Raw genomic sequence first — 14,826 nt, forward strand, 5'->3', positions numbered from 1 at the left:
GCATTCAGTTGAGTATATCTTTTCCTTTCTCCCTTGCTTTTCACTTCTCTTCTTTCCTTAGCTATTTGTAAAGCCTCCTCAGACAAACTTCTTGCCTTCTTGCATTTCTTTTTCTTGAGGATGGTTTAGGTCACTGCCTCCTGTAAAGTGTTATGAAACTGTCCATAGTTATTCAGGCACTCTGTCTACTAGATCTAATCCTTTGAATCTAATCCTTTGAATCTATTCACCACCCTTACCATATAATCATAAGGGATTTGATTTAGGTCATACCTGAATGGCCTAATGGTTTTTCCTACTTTCTTCAATTTAAACCTGAATTTTTGCAATAAGAGGCTGATGATCTGGGCCACAGTCAACTCCAGGTCTTGTTTTGGTGTCTGTGTAGAGCTTCTCCATCTTTGGCCACAGGAAATATAATCAGTCTGATTTCGGTATTGGCCATTTGGTGATGTTCATGTGTAGAGTCGTCTCTTGTTTTGTTAAAAAGGGTGTTTGCTATGACCAGCATGTTCTCTTGACAAAACTTTGTTAACCCTTGCCTGGCTTCACCTTGTACTCCAAGGCCAAACTTTCCTGTTACTACAGTGTCTCTTGACTTCTACTTTTGCATTCCAGTCCCCTATGATGAAAAGGATGTCTTTTTTTGATGTTAGTTCTAGTGTTATAGCCACACATTCCGGGAAACAAACTCACTCAGAAGGACAATGCAGGTAGTGGAGTGCAGTTTATTATACCAGTGGGCCCAAGGCAGAGTCTCCTATTAGCCAAGGATCCCAACCAGCATTTGTGAAAATCTTTTATACCCCATGTATACGTATCCGAACTCACCACCTCAATTTCCTTGAGACTTACATAAAACAAAGGAAGGGTAAATACAATCACAATAACTCCATTATTCAAGTGTTATCAAGTGTTAGGTGTTCAAACAGTTAATAATCAATAAACTCTGATAGATACAGAAAGAATTTATGACCTGTCCGGAGGTAGGGGTGATTAGAGTATGTTTTCTCTTAGGCGATGAGTAACCTGGATGTGATCTTCAAGATTCCCCTGTCCAGAGGGGGTCCCATCCTTCTATTGTTGTTTCCATAGGCACTAAGCACAGAGTCCAGAGTCCGTTGGAGAGGTGGCCGAGCATGATCAGCATGAACAGGCCTAAGATGGGGTCCGGGCCCTGTGAATTCCTTCTTCACTAGGTGGTTTGGTAGGTCTTCATAGAACTGTTCAGCTTCTTCAGTATCAGTGATTGAGGCAGAGAGTTGGATTACTGTGATATTAAATGGTTTACCTTGGAAATGAACTGAGATCATTCTGTCCTATTTAAGATTGCATATAAGTACCGCATTTCAGATTCTTTTGTTGACTATGATGGCTACTTCATTTCTTCTAAGGGATTCTGCCCACAGTAGTAGATATATAGGTCATCTGAACTAAATTTGCCCATTCCGATCCATTTTAGTTCACTGATCCCTAAGATATAGACGTTCGCTCTTGCCATCTCCTCCTTGACCACATCCAATTTACCTTGACTCATGGACCTAACATTGCAGGTTCCTATGCAATATTGTTCTTTATAGCATTGGACTTGACTTTCACCACCAGACACATCCACAACTGAGTGTCATTTCCACTTTGGCCTAGCATTCTTACTGGAGCTATTAGTATTTGCCCTCTGCTCTTTCCCAGTAGCATATTGGACACCTTCCAACCTTTTGGGCTGTCTTCTGGTATCATATCTTTTTGCCTTCTCATCCCCGTCCCAAGATTGTGAGTTAGTGGATGCAGATTCCTTATCATTTACTTTCAACCACTTGTGTGAGACACATTTCTCAGACTAAACTCATACACTCTTCTTGCATTCCTTTCTGGTTTCCTCGCTGCCTTAAGGTCAGCCTAGGTGGCTGATGGCAGAGCAGACCACTGGAGAACAGTCTGAAGAGCCATCTCTGAGGGACTTGGAGTCAGTTATTGCCTCATTCAGGGCTTTGGTCCAAATATGGGTGGGACATATACAGGTGACTTTGTGTCTAAAATTCTAAGTTCCAAAGTAGTGAGCATGTGTTACATTCATGACTGTTCATCATCTTTTGAGTGGCCTTTCTATATTTAGGGACACCTCTCTTATAGTGAATTTTTACCTCCTCGATATAGAAATAGATGTAAATTTCAAGTCTTTTTGCCATGAGAATGCAAATATGAAGCCAGATTCTGCAATCAGATGCACCTGGATGAGTCTACAATTCACATGTGAAGAATGTAAGATAACATAATGGGAATGGAGCCTCCATTTTTGGTGACACTGATGGCCGAGGTAGCATTTCTGTCAATGCTTAGTACGGTACTGGTTTCCTCAACTGGCCAGTTCTGTGGTGTGAAATTGGGCTTTGTTTTTAAAGGTAAGCCTTGCACTGGTTCTCCAGACCTCCTAACAATTTTTGTGCTACCCAATATCTCTTAAATACATTTCTTTTCTAATTAATCAGTCAGGGTTTTCCTCTGTTGCTTACAGCTAAGAACTGCTCTTGATAGATAAATAATCTGGTGTATTTGTATTCCCTGGCCTGACTCATCTTTAAAGAACACCCCTACCTTCTCATATAAATTAAGGGAGACTTGAGGTGGAATTCATTCACCTGTTCAATCAGCAAGTATTATTAGATGCCTTCAGTGTGTAAGTACTGTATTAGGCACTGCGTGTTCGATGGAGAAGACTCTTCCTAGTCTTGAGGGACTTGAAATCTTGTAGCACAGATAAACATTAGCATATAAACCAAATGTGCTGTGACAGAGGACTGAACCAGATGTGACCTGTGAATGTGATACGATTGATAAAATGCTGGAATTTTTTCAGCCATTTGGCATCAGTTGAGGATGAAACAGCTGGGAATCATTTATAGTAAAAGAATCTAATACATGAAAAGAACTTTCTTTATAGTGGGAAGGGAAGGAAGGAAAGGTCACATAATTGACCACCTTGCTTCCTTTTTCTTCTGCCTTGTTTTTGGGGCTGGTGTGGATGCTTGGCTGGGTCTTATTTCAAACTTGTGGGACATTTAGGATTGGGGAGGTGGAGGGAGTTGGAGAGTATTGGCACTTACTTGATGTTATTCTTGGTTGTGATGATTTGACTGAAGGATAAAAGAAGTACAGAAAGCATAGATTTAGGGTCCACTGTTGTTATCAGTTGCCTATGGCCTGACATTCTTCTGGAGGTTTTCCATGTTATCTCAATCAGTCTTTTTTCCTCCCTCCATACCTGTGTATATGTTCAGTTCAGTTCAGTTGCTCAGTTGTGTCTGACTCTTTGCGACCCCATGAATCGCAGCACGCCAGGCCTCCCTGTCCATCACCAACTCCTGGAGTTCACTCAGACTCATGTCCATCGAGTCAGTGATGCCACCCAGCCATCTCATCCTCTGTCGTCCCCTTCTCCTCCTGCCCCCAATCCCTCCCAGCAGCAGAGTCGTTTCCAGTGAGTCAACTCTTCGCATGAGGTGGCCAAAGTACTGGAGTTTCAGCTTTAGCATCATTCCTCCCAAAGAAATCCCAATGCTGATCTCCTTCAGAATGGACTCGTTGGATGTCTTTAAATTACAAGTGGAGGAGAAGCTACATAAACTAGGAAGAAGGGAAAAGGAAATTTTTTGATTCATGTAACTGAAAAATTTGGAGGTAACTTCATGGAAAAAACCTGGACCTAGATGTTCAAATAATATCATCTGTCTGTCTCCAAACAGTGCTTCTCTTGTTGACTTTCTTTTCTGATTGCTGCCTCCCTGATAGAGGTCAAGAGCACCAAGGTCACATCCCACCTGATTAGTCACATCAGTGGAAGAAGAACTTCCGTTTTCCGAGAGAGGCAGCAAAAGTGCCAGGTTTCATCCTGAATCACTCAGGATGGTTTTGGCCACAAGTAACGGAAAACTGGGTCAAAGGGGCTTACTTTCTCACACAGCAGAAAGCCCAGAGATAGAGGCAGTTCCAAAGTGAGTTGATGTAGGGGATCAATCATGTGAGGGCATTTTGTCAGCTTCTCTGTGGGCCTCCTCCTTGTAATCTCAGATGGTTGTAGCAACTCCTGATATCACATCTTCATATGACAGTGTCCAAAAGTACTAAAGAGTAAGTCCCTGCTTGTGTCTTTTGAGAATGCAAAAAAACCTCTACAGAATTCCTCCTCTAGGTCTCGTGGGTCAGTTACCTTGCACACTCATGCTTTACCAATCCTTTTCAAATGGAATACAATTACTTGGTAGTTTTAGGCTTATTGACATTTGTCCCCTAGGGGCTAGATATGAATATTGGATATTGCTAAGGTCACCCAATAATTGAAAGTCAGAATTTAATTTGCAAGGAAGAAGAGGCAGGCTGTTTCAGTCCTTGATAGTATCTGCCTGTGTCTCACTGGGTTAATTCAGGTTATGTATCCATTCCTGAACCAATCACAGCAACCACCCATAGTCACATGACTACCTGTGATGCTATGGAGGTAGTGGCCTTGATGGTTCGTAGGGGTATTTTGTCAGTCTGCTAAACTCAGAGGAACCGAGTGGAAGAAGTTGGGTCCCTATTATTCAAACTGACTCCTAAGCTAACTGTCCTACCCAGAGGAGCAGGAAAACCCTTGTTAGATTCTTGACTCAACTGTTAATGAAGAAAAAAGGAATTCCTGTTCCTGTCATTCATCTGTGATCCAAGATTTGGGGTAGCTCATGAATATTTCAGAGTCACCATTGCACGTGAACCCCATGGTTAAGTATAAAGGAAAGCATGTGTTAAACAGGATCTCTCAGACAGAAGGCATGTTATAAGCTTCTCAACAGAACACTGTTATAATGGACCATCTGTAGAATGTGGACAAGTTCGTTAGGCAGAGTAATTTATTGTAATGATACTTGGCATCATGAAATTTCACTGTTACTGTGCTTCTTCACCTCGCTATATCTTTGGGAAATTCTCCATTTTAAGATTTCTTTATATAAATGTGGATGATCAAAAGGCTTTACTGAAGAGATGATAATTTTGTGTTGGACACAGATGTGAATACGCATGGGATGAATCTGCTAGACTACATTTGAATTAAGTGGTTAAATGTTTCTATCATGACATTCTTCTCTTCAAAATGTATAACAGCCTCTTGTTCCCTATTGTGATGAGACTTCATTCTTCTTCCTGATTTTTGGACCCCTGGTAACCTGCTCTTCCCTGGGTTTTTAGTCATCATGCTTGTACTCTGTAACCTAACTTCTGCCTAAGTTTCCACTTCTGCCTTCTGACTTGGTGTGTGTGTGTTCTGACCACTGAAGTGTCCTTCCTCTGCTTTTCCAAATTCTTCCCATTCCTCATAGCCAAGCTTCCTTTCTCCTACTCTGCTAACTGGCATGGTTCTCCCTCCTCTTCGAACCCTGATTATCCCACTTAAGGAATTTTAGCATCTTAAATGCTCCACATTTCTTTGTTCACTAATTGTTTCCATGTGTACATCCTCTCTTGTCTCCTTAGTTACAGCTTTTGGAGATATAACAGGTAACTCTGGCTCAACTATTTTTCTGTACTCCCAGTGGCTACTAGAGATTTGAACTTGGATGTCTCAGAGTCATCTTAACTTTAACGAGACTGAAGTGGCACCTGTTACCGGCCCCTCCTTCCTGCTCCACCTCGCTCTTGTTGTTGTAATCAGTTTCTGTAAAAAGCTTCTATGCAGTTACCCAAGCCACTCGTGATTCTGCCCTTTCTTTTAGGGACTCGTCATTCAGCCCGAGTCCTCTCAATTCTGTTCCTAAACATGTCTTGGTATCCCTTTCTCCATCCCTGACACCACTGGCTTGGTTCAAACCTTTGTGATCATTCACTGGGACCATTATTCTTCCAACAGATCTCCCTGGCTCCAGGCTCAATGCTTTATTTATTTTTTATTGAAATATAATGGATTTACAATGTTGTGTTAGTTTCTGGTATACAGTAAAGTGATTCATATCTATATATGTATATATATTTTTTCACATTCTTTTCCATTATAGTTTATTACAAGATACAGTAGGACCTTTCTGTTTTTATATGTAATAGAGTGTATCTGTTTATCCAAAACTCCAAGTTTATCCTTCCCCCTTCCCTTTCCCCTTTGTAACCATAAATTTGTTTTCTATGTCTGTGAGTCTGTTTCTGTTTTGTGAATAAGTTCATTAGTATCTTTTTTTTTTTAGATTTCACATATAAATGATATCATATGGTATTTGACTTTCTCTTTCTGACTTCATTCAGTATGATAATTTCTAGTTTCAGCCATGTTGCTGGAAATGGCAATATTTCCTTATTTTTATGGCTGAGTAATATTCCATTGTATATATGTACCTCATCTTTATGCATTCACCTGTTGATGGACATTTAGGTTGCTTCCCTTGTCTGTTGTGAATAATGCTGCTATGAGCATTGTGATTAATGTATCTTTTTGGTAGCTTCTTAGTCTTTTTTTGGGATCAGCATTAAGCTCAAGCAGGGAATACCTTGGCTTCTAAGTTTCAGGCATTCACAGCTTTTAAATAGTCTCTCACAGTGCTCATTTAGGTGGCCAATGACATTTTTTGAAAGGATACAATATTCTGGACACAGAACCGAATCATTATTAGTTGTTTTTTCCTTTGTTTCACCATTTCCCCAAATTTTAACAAAAATGATCCTAACCCATCTCCCTTCTTTCCCACCCCATCCCACCCACCCCAAATAATACACCAGTAAGTGGTGTTGGAGAAGACTCTTGAGAGTCCCTTGGACTGCAAGGAGATCCAACCAGTCCACTTTAAAGGAGATCAGCCCTGGCTATTCTTTGGAAGGAATGATGCTAAAGCTGAAACTCCAGTACTTTGGCCACCTCATTCGAATAATTGACTCATAGGAAAAGACTCTGATGCTGGGAGGGATTGGGGGCAAGAGGAGAAGGGGATGACAGAGGATGGGATGGCTGGATGGCATCACCGACTCCATGGACATGAGTTTGAGTGAACTCCAGGAGTTGGTGATAGACAGGGAGGCTTGGCGTGCTGTGATTCATGGGGTCGCAAAGAGTTGGACACGACTGAGCAACTGAACTGAACTGAATAGCCAAAAACGACACACATGCTACTCTGTAAAAATGCAGAGTTAACACGATTGGGAAAAAGGCTGTGTGGATTGTGGAGATGCTTTTTGAAGATCTACAGTATCTCTTGCTCTCCTACATCCCATTCTGCGTTTTGTTCTTCAGAGAAGGCAATTTGCTTTTTTTTTTTTTTTGGAAAGTTCAGAATGGGTTGCCATCAAACACTGACCCTCCTTCCCTTCCCGTCCACTGGGATGGGTGTGCAAACTGTATAGCGTGGAATGGCCTTGAAGCCCTTGGGCTGCTGTAGAGCACAGAAACTATACTGGCTCTTCAAAGGACATCTTCTCAAGCCACCTTTATGGTGTCAAGACAAGGAGAACTTTTTCCCCACTTGAAACCCAGTCAGATGTGACAGGGGCTGGTATTCAAGAGAGTTAATTCCTGTCATCTTTTTTGTCATCATCCTCTGAGGGGTAAGAATGCCATGTCAGCCTTTCCTCATAGAAGGATATGACAACCTGTGGGTACTTGACATTGGGTTCCTTGGCAGGGACCAGGTCAGCCTCATCAGAGTTCTTCATGTCATCAGGAACATGAGTTCTCCACTGGAGTCTCTAGCTCCAATAATCTGCTCTGGTTCCAAATCCTGGGCAAAGCCTCGTGGCTTTTCTGACTCTTCTTTCTTCTTTGGTTTGCTCTCCTCCCCCTTATCTTCCGAATCAGAATCAGCTTTGTGCTTGCCTGCCTCTGATTTATCTGTCTCGTATGCTGTTTTCTGTGACTGCAGAAACTCAGCAATGAGGTCAGGGCAATCCAGTTTCTCTTCTGGTTCCCATGTGTTATCCTCATCTGAGAACCCCTTCCACTTTAGGAGATACTCCACTTTGCCCTTTACCACTCGATGGTCTAAAACTTTCCCACTACATATTCTTCTTCCTCCTCTTCTAGCACCTCCTCCACTTTCTTCTTGTTTTATTTTTTCCCCATAATGCCCACCAGCTTTCTGGTATAAAGGATGATGCTGCTCGGGTCTTGTAGTTGTCAACCCTCCCTGCACTGGTTCAAGCGTCCAGGCTGTCTCTTCTGTCCTCTTCCCAATTTACTATGTTTCCTCTCCAGCCCAATCTCCCAGCCGTCCACCCAGCCCACGTCTCATTGTCTCGGTCTACTCAGACCAAAGAGCGACCCGCAAATGCCTTGTGGTCTGTACTTTCTCATGATGAGAACTTCATTCAGCCAAATTGAGCTTCTACTGGTGGCATGAGCACCTGTGCACCTTCAGGTCAGCAGACATGGACTCAGGATCTGGAGTCACCAGGTGCTGTGCCAAATTCCTCGCAGTACCAGTTATGTGTGTTTGTGTTTCTTTCCTTCAGTGGACTATGAGATTTTTGTCTCTTAATACCTGCTATAAAGTAGCAACTCAATAAATGATAGATGAGTATATGATACAGCATCATGATCTCATTCATAATTTAAGTCTCTCATTGATGAAACAATATTAGGCCCAGTAGAGGCATTCAATACATCCTCTTCATTTGATGGATTGTTTGCCAATGCCCAAGTCATGTAGTGTGAAGTGTCTTCTAATTTAACCTTTTGATCCATCTATGTTTTTATTTTTATTAAATGCATTATTGACTGAGTTTTTAGAACTGGTACTGGGTTTGCGTATCCTCTGGTTCCTTTTTGGATAGAATCCTGAACATTTCAGAAAGTTGTTGGCTGATGTGCTCTGGGTATGATGGGGAATCACCTTAGGTTGAGCCTATGCTGGATCATATGTTATACATATTTGTTTTTTCAAAGGAATGGGAAATACATGAATTAGAACATAATTTAGATATGGAAACCTACTCTGAACTCTCTGTTGGATTAATCATTAATATATTTTAAATTCCATATGTTCGGTGAGGTAGGACATAAACTGTGGTGTTGGAGAAGACTCTTGAGAGTCCCTTGGACTGCAAGGAGATCCAACCGGTCCATCTTAAAGGAGATCAGTCCTGGGTGTTCACTGGAAGGACTGATGTTGAAGCTGAAACTCCAATACTTTGGCCACCTCATGCGAAGAGCTGACTCATTTGAAAAGACCCTGATGCTGGGAAAGATTGAGGGCGGGAGGAGAAGGGGATGACAGAGGATGAGATGGTTGGATGGCATCACCGACTCAATGGACATGGGTTTGTGTAGACTCTGGGAGTTGGTGATGGACAGGGAGGCCTGGCGTGCTGCAGTTCATGGGGTTGCAAAGAGTCAGACACAACTGAGCGACTGAACTGAGGACATAAACATGTTAAGTGTAACTATATAAATACTTGTTAGTTGCTCAGTCATATCTGACTCTTTGTGACCCCATGGATTACTGTAGCCTGCCAGGTTCCTGTGTCTGTGGAATTCTCCAGGCAAGAATACTGGAGTGGGTAGCCATTCCCTTCTCAAGGGGATCTTCTCAACCCAGGGGTTGAACCCTGTCTCCAGCGCTGCAGGCAGATTCTTAACCATCTGAGCCACCAGGGAATCCCCTTGTAAGGCAAAGTCAATAAAAAGTTTCCAGGTAAAGTCTAAGTGGGGAGTTCTATTTTTCTAGGGATGAGTAACATCCAGGTGAGATTACATCCCTCTAGAAATAAAGCTGTCACACTGACGCAAGGATAGAGAGCCTGCTCTACTGATTTTGAAGGAGGAAACAGACAGAACAGGCTCCATCTTGAAAGCAGGACTCCATCTTGGGCCAGACTGTGGGCTTTGAGCTCTATGCCCAGTATCTATGGAAATGACATACCAACCGGAAAACCAGGCCCCCTGGAAGGAAGAGCCCCAGGGCTCGTACCTAGAGTCTCTGTTGCCTAAAAGAATACCCTAATTATCTGTGTAACTGAATAGAAGCATAAATTCTATTATGCTTATTGGGGTATGACCACAGGCCTATTGATAATTGTCCACTGTTAACTACCTAGGCTTAAGGCATATGGATCACGGGTTAACTTTGATCGTGTCTTTCTTTTCCTTTGTTCAGACTAGTTTCAGGGAATTTGGGGAGGTGGGTTTGGGCATGTACACTTAGGGTATATACGGTTTTCAGAAAAACTGGTCAGGGTCTTTGGCTAAGAGGAAACTCTGCCTTGGGCCCACCGGTGTAATAAACTGCACTCCATTGTCTGCATTGTCCTTCTGAGTGAGTTTGTTTCCCAGAATGCGTGGCTACAACAGTTTGATCAGCAATTCCTTAAAAGAGAATCTTCTGTATGACTCAGTCTTAACTGTGTAATCCTCTCAAAGCTTTTAAATGGGGTTTGGGCAGCAATTTTAATAATAGAAAATAATCGTTAATCTCAATGATTATTAACGTCAGTTGCTCTTCTACTTTGTAATGAAGTGTCTTTCAGGTAGGACTTGACTCATTCCTTCTCCAAATTCCTCACCTGATGCTGGCTATGCGTTTCTGTTTGCACTCAAACTGCCAATGTTCTGGTCTTTTTTCGCCTCCTCTGATTCTTTGTTACCAGATCTCTTCTCCATTGTCACTTTTTGCTTCTGGTTATTTTTGTGGTCTTGCCTGCTTCTAATCTCTAGTGTCATATCTTCTATCTGCCACCCCTGCAGCTTGCTATTCTTTTTCTTCTGTTCCAGTTGTTACTTTAGTTTTTTGATCTTTCTTCTTCCTGACTCTATTGCCAGTGTGTTCAGCTTTCCAGCTATTTCTAGCCAAGTATACCTCTCCTTCCTTGTTGTTATTGCTGTTCAAGGCCCAGTTGCTTCTTAGCTGGAAAGAGCAATACTGTTCATAGTTTTCTGATGTGTGAGGTCTGGTGTATCGAGAGTTGAGGTACTGGAGCATAACAAAGGTGAAGTTCTTCATCCATGGGACAGAAGGTTTGCATATTCTCTCCCCATTCTATTAGGAATAGAGCCATTTTACTTAGGGAAGAGTTACTGCTTTCATGATCTGGTGAAGGAGACAGAAAATGCCCTCATTAATTTACCTATCTCTTCTATACTAGAGTATAAGCTCCATATGGGTTGGAAACTTGCCATATTAATGTCTGCTATGTATTATATATATATTATGTGTGTATATATATATATAAAATGTGTGTGTAATATTACACATTATAGACCATCTGCAGTTCAGAAAGTGTTTAAAATATGCTTCTTGAATGAAGAATGGCTGAATAGTAAGACATATGGCAGAGGTATCAGGGCAGTGATTCTTATTAGAATCATTTAAGTCTCATTTAAAACACATAGTCTAGTTGTGAAGAGTTCACACTCCTAATGCAGGGGACCCAGGTTTGATCCTTGGTCAGGGAACTAAGATCCTACATTCTGCATCTAAGAGTTCACATGCTGCAACCAATACCCAGCACGGCCAAATAAATAGATATTAAAAAAAACCCATGCATTAATGCCTGGGTCCCCAAACTAGGCACAGTGCTATTCTTAGGTGTAATTTCCCCCTACATTTCAGAAATCTGTGCTTCTTAAAATTGATGAAATAATTGGAAGCATTTTTCTTTCTTAGTTGTAGATAAAATACACTTCAAATAGGCAGTGACATCTTAGATCGGATGAAACACAGTAAATCAGAATTTCTATAGCATGTAGCCTGGGCAGAAATGTAAGTCCTCCCAGTGAGTCTGAAACATACCGAGAGTTACAAGGTTCTGTATTTAGGAGGCTTATATGAGGGATAGATTAACAAGGGATCACTTACAACTACCTTTGAATTCTGAGCACAGCATCTGGTCTGTTGTAAACAACCAGTCCTCATTAGCTGAACCAAATAGAATTCCTCAGGGCACTGGAGAGGCCATTAAAATTACAATATGTATGTATTCTCTCTCTCTCTCTTTCTACATATATACACACATATACACACACACACCATGTTTGCTCTCTAGGCATCTGTATCTATATTTATAGCTATGGTGTGTGTGTGTATGTATGTATGTGTATATATACATGTGTGTATGTATATATATATATATATAGAGAGAGAGAGACTGCTGCTGCTGCTGCTAAGTTGCATCAGTCATGTCTGACTCTGTGTGACCCCATAGACGGCAGCCCACCAGGCTCCCCCATCCCTGGGATTCTGCAGGCAAGAACATTGGAGTGGGTTGCCATTTCCTCTCCAATGCATGAAAGTGAAAAGTGAAAGTGAAGTCGCTCAGTCGTGTCCAACTCTTAGCGACCCCATGGACTGCAGCCTACCAGGCTCCTCCGTCCATGGGATTTTCCAGGCAAGAGTACTGGAGAGAGAGACTGCTGCTGCTGCTGCTAAGTCACTTCAGTCGTGTCCGACTCTGTGCGACCCCATAGACGGCAGCCCACCAGGCTCCTCTGTCCGTGGGATTCTCTAGGCAAGAACACGAGTGGGTTGCCATTTCCTCCTCCAATGCATGAAAGTGAAAAGTCAAAATGAAGTCGCTCAGTCGTGTCCGACTCTTAGTGACCCCATGGACTGAAGCCTACCAGGCTCCTCCGTCCATGGGATTTTCCAGGCAAGAGTACTGGAGTGGGGTGCCATTGCCTTCTCCAGATAGAGAGATTAACATCCTATAATTTCAGTGGCCTCTCCAATGCCCTGAGGAATTCCACTTTGTTCAGCTAATGAGGACTGGTTGTTTACAACAGACCACATACTGTCTACACTGTAGATGATATGGGGCTTCCCTGGTAGCTCAGATGATAAAGAATCTGCCTGCAAAGCAGGAGACCCAGGTTCAATCCCTGGGTTGGGAAGTTTCCTTGGAGAAGGGAATGGAAACCCACTCCAGTATTCTTGTCTGGAGAATCCATGGACAGAGAAGCCTGGTGGGCTACAGTCCATGGCATTGGAAAGAGTCAGACATGACTGAGTGACTAACACTTTCACACTTATTCAGATGATATAGTAACTGTCCTAAATGACAATCAGGCATTTCCCAGGTGAGTTAGAAGTCTAAGAGAACCAAGCAAAGGCAGACAAGTACAGCCCCTTGAAGTGCATCTGGGTGGGTGTCATTGGAGGGGAGGCAAGTCAGGGGTATGGGTGGAGGAGGCTGGGAAGAGGGTCATTTTACTCTTTATGTTGTTGTTCAGTCATTCAGTCATGTCCAGCTCTTCATTCAGTCATGTCCAGCTCTTTGCAGTTGCGTGGACTGCAGCACACCAGGCTCCTCTGTCCTCCACTGTCTCCTAGAGTTTATTCAAATTCATGTGCATTGAATCAGTGATACTATTTAAACGTCTCATCATCTGCCTCCCTCTTCTTTTGCCTTCAATCTTTCCCAGCATCAGGGTCTTTTCCAATGAATCGGCTCTTCTAATTAGGTGGCCAGAGTATTGGAACTTCAGCTACAGCATCTGTCCTTCCAGTGAATGTTCAGGACTGATTTCCTTTAGGATTGACTGGTTTGAATTCCTTGCTATCCAAGGGACTTTCAAGAGTCTTCTCCAATACCACAGTTCAAAGCATCAATTCTTCAGTGCTCAGCCTTCTTCATGGTCCAACTCTCACATACATACATGACTGCTGGAAAAACTACAGCTTTAACTATACAGACCTTTATTGGCAAAGTAATGTCTCTGCTTTTTAATATGCTGTCTAGGTTTGTCATAGCTTTCTTCCAAGAAGCAAGTGTCTTTTAATTTTGTGGCTGCAGTTACTGTCATCAGTGATTTTGGAGCCCAAGAAAATAAAGTCTGTCACTGTTTCCATTGTTTCCCCATCTATTTGCTATGAAGTGATGGGACCGGATGCCGTGATCTCCATTTTTTTTTTTTAATATTGAGTTTCAAGCCAGTTTTTTCGTTTTCCTCTTTTACCCTCATCAAGGGGCTCTTTAGTTCCTCTTCGCTTTCTGTCATTAGTGGTATTCTCTGCGTATCTGAGGTTATTGATATTTCTCCTGGCAGTCTTTAATTCCATTTTGTGATTCACCTAGCCTGGCATTTTGCCTGATGTACTCTGCATATAAGTTAAATAAACAGAGTGACAACATACAGCCTTGACGTACTCCTTTCCCAATTCATGTCTGGTTCTAACTGTTGCTTCTTGACCTGCATACAGGTTTCTTAGGAGGCAGGTAGGAGGATCTGGTATTCCCATCTTTTGAATTTTCCACAGTTTGTTGTGATCCACAGTCAAAGGCTTTTACATAGTCAGTGAAGCAGAAGTAGAAAACATCTACTTGCTTTCTTTTCTTGCTTTCTCTATGACACAGCAAATGTTGGCAATTTGATCTCTGTTTCCTCCACCTTTTCTAAGCCCAGCTTGTACATCTGGAAGTTCTTGATTCACGTACCGCTAAAACCTAGCTTGAAGGATTTTGAGCATACTTGCTAGCCTGTGAAATGAGTGCAATTGTGCAATAGTTTGAACATTCTTTGGCATTGCCCTTCTTTGGGGTTGGAATGAAATCTGACCTTTTCTAGTCCTGTGGCCACTGCTCAGTTTTCCAAATTTGCTGAAATAGTGAGTGTAGCACTTTGACAACATCATCTTTTGGGATTTTAAATAGGATTATTTAGAATTTTAGAATTGTAAATTACTCAACTGGAATTCCATCCCCCGCCCCCCCAACTCTGTTGTAGTAATGCTTTCTAAGGCCCACTTGACTTCACACTTCAGGATCTCTGGCTCTAGGTGAGTGACCATACCATCATGGTTATCCAGGTCATTAAGACGTTTTTTCGTATAGTTCTTCTATGTGTTATTGCCACCTCTACTTAATATCTTCTGCTTCTATTAGGTCTTT

The 14,826-nt window shown here is 42.1% G+C and overlaps 1 long non-coding RNA gene and 1 pseudogene across 1 annotated transcript in view; one reads left to right on the forward strand and one right to left on the reverse strand.

Annotated features, from left to right (window-relative positions):
* LOC133260545 (uncharacterized) overlaps positions 1 to 14,826 on the forward strand; it is a 128,311-nt gene that overhangs the window by 35,822 nt on the left and 77,663 nt on the right. The window lies entirely within an intron of this gene.
* On the reverse strand, positions 7,397 to 8,068 carry LOC133260218 (chromobox protein homolog 1-like; annotated as a pseudogene).

Source organism: Bos javanicus, chromosome 14 (genome assembly GCF_032452875.1).
Source record: "Bos javanicus breed banteng chromosome 14, ARS-OSU_banteng_1.0, whole genome shotgun sequence".
Taxonomy (NCBI): Eukaryota; Metazoa; Chordata; class Mammalia; order Artiodactyla; family Bovidae; genus Bos; species Bos javanicus.